This window comes from Ceratosolen solmsi, unplaced genomic scaffold, assembly GCF_000503995.2.
Source record: "Ceratosolen solmsi marchali unplaced genomic scaffold, CerSol_1.0 scaffold45, whole genome shotgun sequence".
Classification (NCBI taxonomy): domain Eukaryota; kingdom Metazoa; phylum Arthropoda; class Insecta; order Hymenoptera; family Agaonidae; genus Ceratosolen; species Ceratosolen solmsi.
The window spans coordinates 1,538,715-1,555,154 of record NW_011948436.1 but is presented as its reverse complement, the minus strand read 5'-3'; positions in this window follow the sequence as shown (position 1 = coordinate 1,555,154).

Sequence of the window (16,440 nt, the reverse complement as noted above, 5' to 3'; positions counted from 1 at the left end):
ACGAATTAGCTCACTTAGTTGCATGCACCGTGAAGGCATTCATTGCCATCACCGCGCATACGTATTGACGATATTCACGAGCATATTTCAAGAGTCGACGTCGTTTTCATTCAACCATTCGAGGATGCTTTCGGTGAATTTTCATGGGTCGCGATATCGTTCGAAATACAACTCGCATCATTCCCACCGGATTCTTGTCTGTCGCTCGTTGGGTAAAATCCGCGAAACGAAGAGCGCCCGTGAATTATTCATCGAATCGCGGATACGCGTGGCGCCTTTACTATAGACAAGCCGAAGTGCAGCCGGAGGGAAAGAAAACTCATGCCCCTTTCCTACGCTCTTTACACTTTTCTCGAGCCACTGTTTAATCGTGGACACACTGCAGCCGATAGCTCCCGCATAATTCTTCAAAGCCATTATGGATCTTGGCTCCCAGCGCCTGTGTCTCAACGCCACTGCGAAAGTCGAAAATTGAGATGATTACTTGCCAATTCAAGATTCGACGAGGATGCAATTTCTTAGGCGGGCCACGAAAATATCATGGATTAGCTGTGCTCCTTGAGAAACTTGCTATTGTTGTTTTATATGTTGACAAGTAGTGGCAAACTTTTACGAACTGAGCCTTGGAATTTAAGATATTTTAACACATTGTATCATCGACACTTATCACTTTATCATTTTATTTTTGGGAAATTTTCACGGTACTATGAATAAACAGACCCTGGGTTTTGAACTTTTAATTGTTCGATTTTGGAGAAAAAAAAAACAACAACAAAATTGAAAACAATCTCGCTCATTTCTCGACGATTATTCAATTTAGATGAATGATTCTTCACTCGATTGATCATTTATCTACATAGACTGCTTTCTTTATTGAATATTTTTGATAAAAATATTTGATGAAAAAATATAAAACAAAACTTTTTATTATACGACGTTTAAGTATGGTATTGCTGAGCTATGGTATTGATTGAGTAAAAAAAAAAAAAAAAATTAACCAATTACTCCATTGTAAAGGAGGCGATATTTTACATTTTAAAGCATTTACCAATGCCTCTAAAATGTCAAACCTCATAGTATGTACATTCACAGTTACCCAATAGCGGTATGTATAATGTGAATTATTGCCAACTTATTAAACCATCGCTCTAGATTAAAGCAATAGACAAGAAAAGATAAGGGGGCGGGGAAATCTGACGACGATGTGCTGATTTTTTTCTATTATTTTATAATATTTCATATGGAATAGCCTCGGCATTTCAAAGGAACAGCACTTACTTTCATTGTAATGTCGAAGAATGTTGTAGCGGGGAGGATGCATTCTAGTTTCTCGACACGCACGGCCTTTACGACAATTCTAAACGTGTCGAACTTTTTATTACCGATCATTAAGAAAGGAAGATGAGCCGTATAGACTACAGCGGTAGTGCTACGAATCGAGCTTGCAAAAGTTGTAAAACGTATCCCTGGACCTTTTGCCATAGCTCCTCGCCCGGAGATCCATTACAGCCAAGCTGACCAGCTTTGCACGTGACCGGGCTCGTTGTTTTATTAATCGTAAAAAAGTTGAAATGTTTGCTTTACCATAAAAAGTAATTTTTTACTCGTTTACGCATTTAAAAAAATAATAATAATAATAATAATAATGATAATAATAATAATAATAAATAATAATAAAATAAAAAAAAAAAAAATAAAAAAAAATAAAGGGGACATTATTGTTACGTTTATGCCTCAATTATATTTTTCGACTACACAGTAGCTTCAATAACAATAACCTTTAAATTCTTAAATGTTGACGATTATCATCATTTTGCATGGGCTATATATGCCGATATTTAATTTATGTGGTAAAATAGATGATAAATTTAACGCACACTTTATACGATAGAACGTTTTGTATTTTCATGCGTATTGCGCATAAATTAAGCAATGATAGCGTCTAATTTTTTTTTCATTTTGTTAACATCTACAAAGATTATGTATTATACTTATTGCACTAGATGAATATTTAGGTAACAGGATAAAGAAATGATTTTATTCAAATTTTGTATACTATCTGCTTTTAATAAATTAAGCGAATAAATACTTTTTATTTTTTTTATTTTTTTATTTATTTATTTATTTTTTTTTTTTTTATAATGTACAATGTGCTTCACCTTCAATTAGACTTTTCTAATCTAGACGTGGGATGCATTTGAATTATCCGGTAAGAAATAAATTATCCGTTAATTTTAATAAGACATCGTTGAAGAGTATAATTGTTTCACATCTACACTTAATTTATTTATATTTCACATGTATGGCACATACTTGCTTCTAGTTTTTTAAAAATTTATTATAACTAAAATTTATTTATTAGTAAATATGTAACTTATGAGATGTTTGTAAATTTACCTGAAAGCAGAGCCGCTAGTCGCGAGTCACATTCAACATTACTCGAATTTCACATTTTATTAAAATTCACTTTAATATTTGGCTTTCATTATTACATTAAACAGAGTTTAACTCTTACTTGCTAAGCGTTTCAGCAGTTGTTCGCGTAGAGAGTCTCGGAATGGAACTCAGGGAAAGTGGAAAATCAGTTTCGACGCTATAGTAAGAATAAATTTCGAGCTCCGTGTAATCGAAGATCTTTTATAAAAGAGTACATTTATTTTTATATTTGATGCTTACACGCGGAAATATTCAGTGCCGCGTATGATAAATTCAAATTCCCTCTGAAAGTGCCTGTGATACCGCGTACGTGTACACGCGTAAAAATGGAAGATCTCCGTTAGTTTAAGCGCGTGGAAAGTTTTGGAAAAATGCAATAGCTATTCTTGGTATTCGGTGAATTTGTTTCCCAGCGGTAGAGGTACACAGAGCCATTTGGAAACGTACACTTCGTCTTTCATTTGGAAAGAGGGCGCGCGTGCGTTAGAAACGAGCTTATCGACGGCTCGCAAAATGAAATTCCTCGTTGGGAGGAAGCGTAAGGAGGTGGTAGAAGGCAAGGAAAAGGGAATATCATCGGCTCAAGGCCTTGTGAGATATTACTTTGACTTTTTCCTCGGGAGACTTGCACTTCCGCTGTCGGCCAAAATCGTAACGGAGCTTTCCTCTCCAATGTTCACTGATAACAGGCATTCGAGAAAATGTCGTGATAGTTCACGGGAGGTCAGTCTTGCCAGTCATTCTTCGATTATGGTTATAAACGCTGCAAATCTACCTTGTAATTTGCTCCATATAAATATTTCATCCGTGGGCGTACAGTGATTCTCATATTTTTCATAATTGACCGTTTCACTCATCCATCGGAGTTCGGGTTATTGATAAAATATAGGCAATAAGTGGCTATTGTTATTCTTTCACTTTTCTCTGCTTTTAATTTTAATTTTTGACGGCTTATTACTTACAATTGGAGAGCTATTGATTAAGTAAAAAATAAATAACGATGAAACTTTACAATCTCATTTATACTTTTTTCGCTTACGAAAAAATCTAACACTTATGATAAATCGATCAATCCATAAGTTAAGTTGGCAGGCTTTTATTTCGACCAATTAATCAGCTCATCGAAATAAGTGTATAATTAAACAAATTTCTCGGCATTGTTTTTTTTTTAATGTAAATTGAAAAACTAGAAAATCGAGCTGATACGTATCTTTAATTTACAATATCTCCTCTACCTCTCCCTTTCTCTATTTTTCGCATTTTTTACGTGTTTTCACTCACCGATATGCCAGCCCTTCTTCATTCCTTCATTCCTTCCTTCCTTCCTTCCTTCCTTCCTTCCTTCTTTCCTTCTTTCCATCCTTCCACGCCTTCTTTCTTGGACTACCATTTGAGAATGTCATCTTCACGTTCAGCCTCAACGTTTCATTCTGCCTCCTCCATCATTATCTCTCCTCATCGTAAAAACGATCGCTCTCTGTACTAATAAATCGAGACGTTATAGATACTTAGTATTTTATTCGTTCATTAGTCACATCCAACAGATTGAATTCTTCGAGCTTAACCTTCCGATCTACGTTTCGCCAATTCGACAAAGCAGAGGAAATATTGGAAGGTGTCAGAGAGTGAGACGTACAATAAGCGCCAAATTTACTATCAAATGAGAAAAAAAAATGGTAAAAGCTGCATAACTCCATCTTGACTTTCGTTTCGTTGATTGGTTCGTAAATTCGATCGAGTCGCAATGTCGACGTTACTGGACGAGCTACGAGGCATCCATCCTTGTTCCTGTAAAATTTTCATTGGCAAATCCCGGACTATGAAGGTGAAAAGTCAGTCCTATCAGTATGCCGAGATATGGATTTCATCAGGTCTTAAACCACGAGGAATCCTATTTAATGCATCAGCAATTCGCATTTCGGATACTCGTTTTAACAATTTTTCCCAGGTCCTCTAGTCTGACTGATTCATGGAATTAATTATTTGATTTCAAATATATTCCAACTAAAGACTTCGCTGCCCTACTGATTTTTGTTTTTCTCTAATGAACTATTGTTATATTGTACTATATGAATATATCTAGCTTTTGCATATCATTAGGAAAGTATATTAAATTGCAAAAACTTTGATTACTTTAATTATAACTTACCGAAGAATATTTTGTATAGGATAAAATTTTATAGAAAGAGTTTTCAGATAGCCATAAGTAGCAAAAATAAATGTTATGATATATTTTATTCGTTCTAACTTCTAAACGAAAGTATTTTGATTATATATATATATATATATATATATATATATATATATATACATATCTAGTTATTTAATTGCATTATATTCAAAATACAAACTAGACACGAATATATTTCAATTAACGTTAGATATTCCAAAATATATTTGTCCCTAAATATCAAGATCGTTTTTCTCAATTTCACGTGAAATCTGCTTGAGATAATTATTTAAAATATTTTTTTTTTAACTAATATAATATTTTCTTTCCATCTTTATTCTATGTTATGATAAGATTTTACTGTTTATTTTTCCATACTAAAACTCTATTTGCAGCTCTTTTATTTCCTCATTTTAACTACACACCTTTTCCATCTTTATCTGCCTAATTTAATTATTCCTATCCCAAATTACATCTTCTATTTCGTCATTATATTATTTTTTGCTTTCTTCATTCTATTTTGTTGAAAAGTTGAAACTCCTGATAATATTATAATTTCATAAATTATACATATTATAAATTATATTCTAAATATATACATATTGGATTATAATTGAAAAGAATTTAAATTCTTTTAATCCATTAGTTTTGAATATTTTTATAAAAAATATTATTATGAATATTATTGAATTTTTATTTAAGTGCTATTTATTTAAAAACTCCCTCCTTTTCGCAATCAAAGATAAAATTGATTGCACTTATTAGTTTAAAAGAATAACTATTTAAATACTGTATTTTTACAAAAATAAAGTAATTCATATTATATTACTTTAATATATAAAAATATGCTTGTACTCTGATATTATTTATTTGAAATATATATATTTTCGTTTTCATAAGTTATTTCATTTAATGTGTACAATTTCATTAATATGTACCATGACGGTTAGATTTACTTATAAATTAAATCAAATATACGTACGAGAATTACAAGAATAAAAATATTTAGTCGAATTGTATTTGCAAAAATAAATTTTATTAATGAATAAATACCAATATAGATTTCACTAATTCTCTTTAGCTTATGAAAAAATATAAATTTTTTATTATCAATATGGCATAAAACATTGTTGAATCAATATATGGCATTAATTTTTAATAATTTTTTCAATAGTTATTAAATTAATTATATTATTTCCTAATGATATAGGATTAGTTATTAATAATTATTAATAGATTTACATAGTTATTAATTGATCTATAAAAATAAAGAAAATGAATTCATAGAATTTTATTCATCTCAATACCTAAATCATATGAACATTTGAAATCAATAAGTAATGGGTAAATGAATGACGAACATTCAATTGCATAAGTGCCGTAGACGCTCTTACCTTAAAGAATTTCCGTAAATCTTGGCTTGCATGAAAGATAAAGAAAGTCATTCTCTTTTTCTTATTATATCATTCTCTGAAAATCATGACACTTAGCACGAATGGGCTTGCCATTCATATTTTTTTTTTTTTTCTAAATTGTTAATAAAAACGTAACCTTTTTATCCGTTACATTTTTAGATAAAATGTTAGAATGCTAGTTGATTAATTTGCATAATTGAAACGCTCGTTAGATGAAATATTATTCGAAAATCGAAAGTTCGAGAAATATTTTCTATTAACACTTCTTTAAATAAAATAAAATTAGTAAATTAGAACGATTAAACTTTCATTTACATTTCCTTTATTCCCATTATACGAACATACGCACATAAAGAGAAAAACGAATTCTATATTTCTTAAAACACCAAAATTTGATTTGCGTTCAGCATTCCTAAAAATTAAAATGAAAACCAGTATGTACATGACCACAATTCGGTGCTAAATTCGGTAATGGTAATGAAATCCATTTCAATGAAACCATAACTGAATACTCGTATACAAAAATAATTATTGTTCATAGAATAATTCACAATGAAAAATATTCTGATTTTTCGAGAGCTTAAACTGCCAAATACTAAAATCGTGATATATAATCCAAAACATTTGTATTTTATGAGCTTTTGAATAGTAAAGATACCATAACTTACTAAGCTCAATATTTTAACTTATCAAACCAATCTTACTTTTCTTTTTAAATCTTATAATTTATGACTATCCAGATATTCGTTACATTAAACTTTGAATTATAAGAAAATAATGTTGCATTTTTAAATTGTATTTGTTCATTGCTGCAACCAAACGGCTTTTTAAATTTATGGTTATAAAACGAATTTAGTTTAAATAATAAAATAGACGACCGACGACCCTATATTTGTTCATTCGTTTACTAACGCTTTTCAGGTAATGTCTATGCATGCTTCACAAACACATATCTCGTTTAAGTAAACGCGTGTGTACGCACTAGTGCAAACTACCTGCAAGCACCTTTAACACATGCGCACCAAGCATCTCTGCGTGTGTTTGCGAATACACAGTATGGCTGCGACACGCGAAAACACCCATTTAGGTATTCACTAACTCGTGCATACCTGTGCACACAGATACATAAATATACGCACACATGCTTAGATAGAAACAAATATTTATACATGCTTACATGGACGTACCGAATCACCTGAACTTGTCGCAGTGGCGTAGTATGCATCTCTCTTGCAGACTCGTTCTCACTTACGCTCGTTTCTACAACTCTCTCTCTCTCTCTCTCTCTCTCTCTCTCTCTCTCACTCTCCCCCGCTTTGTCTATTTTTATATTTCTCTCACTATCGACCTAATTGAAAAACCCAAAGACTATATATATGCACGATAAATTTTAAAATGTAATAATGGTAAATGTAATAGTGATAAACCCATTCTGAATATAAGTATTATTATAGAATTACTTTTGCTAAGAACTATTTTCTAAAATTGACACTGTAGAAATTTCTATACATAATCGTACTTTATTCATCTGATTAAATCCTAATAATTAATTCAAAAACAAATATAATATTCATATGAAAAACTTAATTCATGTAGTTGATGAATTAAAAAAAAAGCATTTTATTATCCGCATTCTAAATAAAATTTTTTTCATGAAAGTTTTGATCAATATTTAATGTAATTCGTAAACGTAATATGTAAATTTGAGACAAAAAATATCTTTAAAATGTCTATAGAAGAGCATTGCTTTTTCAGCGATTCTGGGTAATACTTTGGACACACTATTATTTCTATTATGAATAGTTACAGAAACACTATTACATAAAAAATTACTGTAGTTACGTATTTTTAATTCTTATTTACAAATTAAAAAGAACTTACCCGTTTAAATATTAATTAATTACTAATCATAAAAATTTAGTTATATTGAATAACGCTGTATGCAGTTCGCCAACACATGTATCGAACTGCAAGTGTTATTCATAAATTAAAAAATCCAACAGAACTATAATTATTGATTTGAAATTGGTTATTAAAAATTAAAAATTCTCATAAGTAGTAATATTTCCTCTGATTGACAATAATAATATTAAATTAATTCCGATATATTTACTTAACTGTTCTATTTACTATTGAATATACATATCAAAAATCATTTATAATTAACGTACATTTCAGTTTTGTGTTGAACAATATAAAAACTTGATATAAAAGCATCAATAATTCCTATATGCAAAATAATATATAGATAATCAAATATAAAGTATTTATGTATAATATAAATTAAACTTAATTTAATTAAACAAATTTTTAATTGAATCGCTGAAGAGCTGGAAGATTACTTTGTTTTCTTTTCTAATACTATATGTTTCATATTTAGTTGCTTTAAAGTAAATATTCTAATCAATATATCATTCAGATTAAATTGTAATACTCTCGAAAATACGTGAAAATTTACAAATAAATTCATAAAGAGAAAGATTGCTGATTAAATTAATGGAAGCAAACTCAAAGAATGTTTTAAATTATATAACGTACTTTTGTACAAACAGTAATATCATTTACATCAAATTACCTTGTAAAGGTAAATTCCATTGGTAAAATCCATAGCTTACAAATGTGTCAATCTTCTATAAAGAAAAATTCATTATTTCATCAGTCAATGTCAATAACTTTATCATTTTTATTCATTGAATATTTTTTGCCTATTTTCCCTTTTTCTTTTAAACTATCATAAGATGTTGCAATAAAACGTTATATGTAAAATATTTTCATGGAAATGCGAGTAATTTAAATTGTCGATGCTTTTCTTGTAAATTACCATTAACATTAAAAAGCGGTTATTCATATAAAGTATTAATTAATGTTCACGAACCTAAACTAGAAGAAAAATTGTATAAACAATTACAGTATGGTTCTCTATAAAATATCGTAAAATTAACGTTTAAGATAATACAATATCCAACGCCAAAATAATTTTACTTAAAGTAATTAGAAAGAACGCTCTATATAACTTAGTAAGATACTCGAAATTATAAAAAATACAATCTAAAAATCTATTAATGTTTTACCTTAGTTTAATTATCTTTTCCATTCTTACACTAACTATTTGTACGTGAATTTTATCTTCGAATATATTGCCCACTTCATATATATTAAAATATTGCACATAATTTCTATATAAAAATAACACGTACGTGCTTTTAAACTTTTTATGAAATATTTATTTTCCAAACATATTTAAAAATATAACTGTATACCGATAATTCTACTTATATACTTATCTGCAAAATTTCTTTCCTTTCATTTACGTAATCATTATGTATTCATAATTACAATAATGAATGATTCGATATTCGTATTATATGATTATGTAATTATATCATTATTATATTAACTAATGCTTGATTAAAATATAAATATATTATTGAGATTATAAAAATGAGATTCATAACTCGAATAAATATGAATTATATTCTATAAAATATCAATATTAATCTAATATAAAATGATTGCATAACTGTATAAAGCAGCGTTATATAATATATAAATATCATGAACTTGTTTATTATATATATATATATATATATATATATATACAAAAGTTATTATTTATGAAATTCACAGCATTCTCTTTCTATCCGTGTTTCTGTTTCTTTTCGCTTTTTTTGTCTTTCATAAAACCACTTAGATAACAGTTATCCATTTCACTGATACATACTAGAAAGTATATTATTTTAAATTACTCATGAATAGATAAGTTCAACTAGTATTTTATATTATCTTTTTAACTTTGGATAATGTACAACCTTTGTAATAATAAATTCCTTCAAATATCTATTAACATTTAAACTGCTCTTCATATATTATAAATTATGTTAGATGTTAAAGATAAAAGCAAAGAATGAAAAAACAGAACCAAAAATATAATTAATTACTGAATTTTTATATTTTAGTTAAAACTTAATATCTTTTTATTTAATGTCCATGAAATTGAAGTATTCGTGAAATAAAAACTATTTAATTTATAGAAAGAATAATAAAATTTTTATTTAAAATAATTTTCAGTTTATATGATTCAAAAATATTTGAGAATACTTTTTAAATAATTTAAATTCTTGGGATTTAAATTATATATTCGAACTGTTCAAGTATTGTACTTTTAAAAAAGTAAGTTTAAAGATATATATGGACATAATTTATTATGAAATTTGAATAACACTAAATCTTAAAATTACGGATAAATTTGCTTTGCGCTGCTACATAAAAATGAAGAAAACTTAGGTAAAAGGGTAGACGGCTTTACTCATCCGCGAATTGGTCCGTGAACTTTCATTTTCGCAACGGATATTTTCCCAACTGAACTGCCAATATGCCTACCCAGTTATTCATTCTTGTCGTTCTCATATTATAATCGTATTATAAAATTGAATACTGGCAATACGTTTTGTATATGTGAACGAACAATTCATCAATACCGATATTCAATATTAAAATTTAATGAATAAAATATATCTACTTACATCGTTACAAACTATATTTTTATCTACATAGAGATGCAATTTATAATATATTTTATGATGAAATATTTATACAATTCTATAGGTTTACATTCTAAAAGTTTATTAGATACCAATGAAATTCGTAAAAGTAAATTAAAAGTAATAAAAATATCTCGATCTTTAATCCTACCTCTTCAATGAGAATTTATATTTATAATCAATGTTATTAGCAATCCAATTTAAAACTATAGAAATAAAAATTTATCTTTAGAAAATAAAATTTATCATACAAATTCACTTTTGACGTTTAATAAATACCAATACTATAATTAATTATAGTATAATTATTTAAATTAAAAATTTTATAAGATCATATTGTACTTTTGTTTTTTCAAATTTTATTAAAAATCTTTTATCAAATATATTTAGATGAAACAATATTTATTTTCTTTTATTCCTTTATTTATTCTAAAGCTTAAATATAGTACTTTATTTATTAGTTTTGTTATTTATTATCTTTTTAATGTACTAATTTTTGTATTTGTTCATTCGTATTCTTAAAATAAAAATTAAAAGAATGAGAAATAAAGTCTTCCTATTTCTATTGACTTATTAACTTAATTAAAAATTTGAGAGTACTATTAAGCGTGTAAGTTATAGATTTATAATAAGTAATTAAATCAAATTAAGAAAATTGTGTCGTATAATAATTAGTTATAAACACATTACTATATATATATATATATATATATATATATATGTATATGTAGTATTACATACATATTTGAAAGATTAAAATCATACAAATTATAAAAGCTTTTAAAGATTACAAATTATCTGCGTTATTAATTGCATTAATAAAAAATTCAACAAATGAATATGTAAACTGTTTGATTATCTTACTACTATTAAAACTTTCGTAAAGTTTATTTGAATTTATATATATATATATATATACCCTTTTATGCCCTATAAGTATTCACTTCATACAAGTTATTGAAACGGTTCTTTAGAGTAAACAATATGTCTGACGGTACTGAAGTTACTATTGTTGATTCTCAGAGGAATTTATCTCACGTAGGAAGTTAGTGGCGCGAAATTTAAACAGCAGCAAGTTTAGAAAGCTCTCCAGGAAAAGTCAGCAGCTTACTACTACATCTTAAAGAGTTCAAGGTCTTCAATTTAACCTACAGATTATTGTCACTGTCACATTAATTCTAGCTGCCTATGAAATTATCAACAACGCGTGGGTGTCGATGATAGCTTTTCTCCTAATATTAAATAATGTAAGATTTAAATTCTTAAAGCTTTTAATGCTTTTATTGTATTAATTGTAGACTATATAATTATTATATTATCTGACAATATCGAAGCTATTAATATATATTAAATAATATGGCAATGCAATATTTGTAATTTAAACATAAATTCGTGATCGATGTGCTTGTTTTTATCTTTTTATCGTGACATTCGTGTCACATTCACAATAAACTTTGAGAATTTATTGACAATCGTTTCAAAAGAGTTAAAAAGTTTTCATTTAACGAATTTATTTATTTGACAAACAGTGCTTTGGAAATAACAGAAAAAATTGAGAGTTACTATCGAAATTCAATTTTACGTAATAACGCGGGCCAATATATACATTTATACATATCGTTATGGAATAAATATAACGAAACATATGATATTATACCGAATATATATTTATAGATAATTCGACATATAATATAGACATTTTATTCATAATACTTTATATTTTTAGGTTTATTTTAAATCGGTATCAAATTAATAAAAATAAAATTTTTTTTGATAATTAAATATACTATTGTGAAGAAAAGATAAATCCTAATCATTGAATTTACTTCATATATAACATAATAAAGATCATATAGATTTTGCGTAGAATTTTTAATTTCTATCTTATAAATCCTTCAGAATACTAATGTAATTAATATAGTAACTTATATGAGATAAATAATAAAAATATTAATATAACGATAGCGTAGGTCTATTGTTTTTATGTTTCCTAAATAATGCTACATCTAGCAAACAACTATGTAAAAATTCATTTTATCACGTTAAAAGAAATAAAATAAACATTCGATATAATGAAAAAGAGTTTTTCGTAATTGTAAATTTTAAAATTCTTATGTAATTTAAAAAAATTCAATACACAATTGATTCCGTAAATGACACGAATGGTTTACGTTGTTTTTAGAAAGTATTTTGCAAAATGTAAAATTTAAATGGAAGGTTAAAATAGTGTGGATGAATTAAAAATTTTCAATGCTATTGCAATTCAATAATAACTTCGTAAATTAACGTTAAATAAAAACAAAATTATTATTATTAACTATATTGAAATTAGTTATACAAAAGAGTTTTATTTTTTCGAAGACTATAGCTTAAGTATTTGCATGCTTGTTAATTGTCAAAAGTTTTAAAAAGTTGTAAAAATCATGGTAGAATTAATAAAACTCATCAGTTTTGGCAAAGGCTTTAAGTAAAATGCTGATAGTTTCTCAAAGCTCTTTTCCAACTTGTTTACGAAATTTTAATTGCCAAGTGCATTATCAAGCTTGATTTTCTCTCCATTATACGTTTTCATGTGCGCTATGTGAAATGTAGAAAAAGAACCATCTGCGCGATGGAAGGAATTAAATCATTTTCTTGTATCCAGTCCGACATTATCCTGCAGACTGTAAAGAAGATGACTGCGTGCGGGTCTGTGTGTTTCTTTCCTTTATGACAAACCAATGGCAAAACTAAAGAATGTTTTTTGGCACTGAGCTTACTGCCGTAAATTTTCCTTATGCCTGCGCGTTAACCTATATAAGACAGGCGATATATTAAAGGTTTGTAAGTTTCCATTAGATTTTTCTGCATTTTTCCTATAACAACAGAGTTTCGTAGATCGAACACACTTTCTGACATTTCCATTTAAAAGTTGCGTGTGCGTGCGTGTGCGTGCGTGTGTGCGCGTGTCTGGTTTATCCAACCGCGATTTACACACTTATTTACAGTATTTCATAAAATTGTTTCAGCAATTAAATAACACCTTATCATACTTAAATACTTATAAATTAGAATTTATGTTCACAATTTTAATGTTAATATACGATCAATACCGCTTTCGAATTCTATGAAAATAAATTAAACAATATCATTGAATTCCTAAACTTCGACAAAATATATGCAAAGAGAATTAAGATAATTGTTTTAAATTTTTTCAATTAATTTTTACACATAATTCCGTTATTATATGCAACTAAAACAATATATATTTATTGTACATTACAGATGGCTGTAGCAGCCATTAATTTCAACTTCTCGGAAAACAAGTGATACGAAGAAAAGGTATAATAATTTGTTATTAGAGAAGACCCTAACTAAAAGTACGCAATAAAAAAAAATTTTAAACTTTAAGCGTTCAGGCGATGAAGTAACGAGATTCAAGTAAAAGTTTAGATTTTCAAACCGAGCATAATAAATATCGATTACCGGCACTTGAAGAATCAAGAAACTTCTTTTTATGAAAGAGCTGCACTAATAGTCGACATTCCAATATCGGTGAAGTAAGAGTTGCAGGTTCGTCAATGTGCCGATTATTACTTTACATATAAATTTATCTGAAATTTAGCAAAACCTTGCGAAGCGTGAATGTCATTTATTTATCTTTTTAATATATTTAATTTTATTTTTAATACCGTTATTAAATCCACTATTCATTACAGAATTTTTATTTTCTTAAGTTCACGCCGTTGGAAAGGAAATATAAACTGTAAAGAAAAAAAAATGCTTATTGGAAATGGTAAAAGCATATTATAATGGAATAAATTGTTTCATAAACGAAATAATTTTTGTAATTTTTTTTTATACTTTAAAAAATATAACGAAATATTACAGAAATATTATAAATTGTGGGAAAAAATTGAAAATTTTTAATTTTGTTATTTAACTAAAAATAAATTTTAATATTTCTTTTCTTTCGATACTGTTATTTTAATTAGTATTCATTTAACTTACTGAATATGAGGTATAATTATTTTGATTTTATCGTATTGATTTGAGTAATGGAATCTAAAATAGTACATGCAGATTGATTGAAGAAATTGAATTATGTATTGAAATATCTTAATAAAAAGTAAAATGTTTGATTGAAATTAATAGAGTAAGTTAAATAAATAAAAAAAAAAAAAAAAAAACTCACAGATTTATAGTATTATGAAGTAATTTATAGTATCACACAACCAGTTGCTATTAAATTTATTAATTAAATATTTCATTGATTTTCATGTGAATATACTTTACCTATCATTACAAATACGTGTAAATTTATCTATTATAATTGTTTCATGTATTAATTGTAAATTTAAAATAATTATATTTTCATGAGAATTTAAAAATAAAACTAATATCCATTACTATTTTTCTAAATATATAAAGTATCTATATATTCTATTTTAATATTCCTCCAAGGTATATCAATACGCGGCGATATATATATATATATATATATATATATATATAGATGTGTATATTTATTATTAATATTATAATATTAAATTTTGAGAGGAGGACTAAATATTAATAAAGCTACACTAATAAATTAGTAAATTGACAAATATATTAAAACAAGAAGACACGAGTGAATATTAAGAATTGAATAGAGAATGCAAAAATAAAAATAGAAAGAAATGAGTAATAATACGGAAAGAGCGACAATATCAACATTCTATCGGTATAGTATGTCAATTTTCAATAAATTAAGTACAGCTTTATAAAAAGAAATATGACGTGCACATAATGGGATGAAATTTTATTTGAATATTTGTTAGTACACGCTCCTAAAAATAGAAAAGTCTTTTCGCATGTACACAAAGTACGTGGATCCAGTCTTTTCGCGTGTAATCGAGCAGCTATATATTACACGGTGGCTTATCTTTGGTAGCGTAGCGAATGCACGCGAGCAAGGAGAAAGAGACAGAGGGAGTCGCGCGACAAAAGCACCAACGCCAATATAATATCACGCCGCTCTTTGCTCCCGTCCGAGATTTAGCGCGCGTCACGTGCCGCAGGACAGGATTATCGGATTTCCTCGACATAGCCAGCTGTAACATGAATCCTGCGCATACACAATTTTAATTCTCTGGCTCGATTTCCCACTCACCGACACTCGCACACGTGCTCTCTCTCTCTCTCTCTCACTCTCTCTCTCTCTCTCTCTCTCTCTCTCTCCCTCTCTCCATCTCTAATTTTATCTTTGTCTCCCTCACTTTCCATCTCCCGGCATCCCATCATTGCTCTATCTTACGGCCATATAATAAAAAATTAAGTAATGGAGATGTGGAAGCCCGACGGTATTTGTGAACAAGTTAAAAGGCAAGGAAGCTGAGAGAGCCAAAAAGTCAAATGGAAAAGAATGTCGTAATAAAGTTTAATTATTTACAAAATTAAAGCTCTCAAATAAGAAAATAGATGAAGGCTGGACTACTCAAAATACGCCAATTACCGCGAAATTGAAATACCCATCTGGAATATAATAGGGCTGGAAAAGGGCACGAATTATTGTACAGCGGATGAAAAAAAAAGGAAGAAAAAAAAAATGAGACGAAAGGAAGACGCGAATTAGCTAATATCGCTTGAAAGGCATGTTCGAGTGGCGACCAGGTCGAGGTGGGCAAGCGAAGAAAGCAAGAGTAATTCACGCGAAGACCGGTATCCAAAGTTTTAGAAGCTCTCTCGTAGCGTAGCGCAAGCGAATAATTGGCCCTAATTAGCAAGGCGACCCGGGTCTTGATATGTTTACGCAACGGGTCTTTAAGCTCCGAGACGCTACTCGCGAGCGCTAGTTTTCAACGCCACCAATTTCTCCGCGCACTCTAGCACCGAGCTGCGCGTCTGAGGGTCTTCC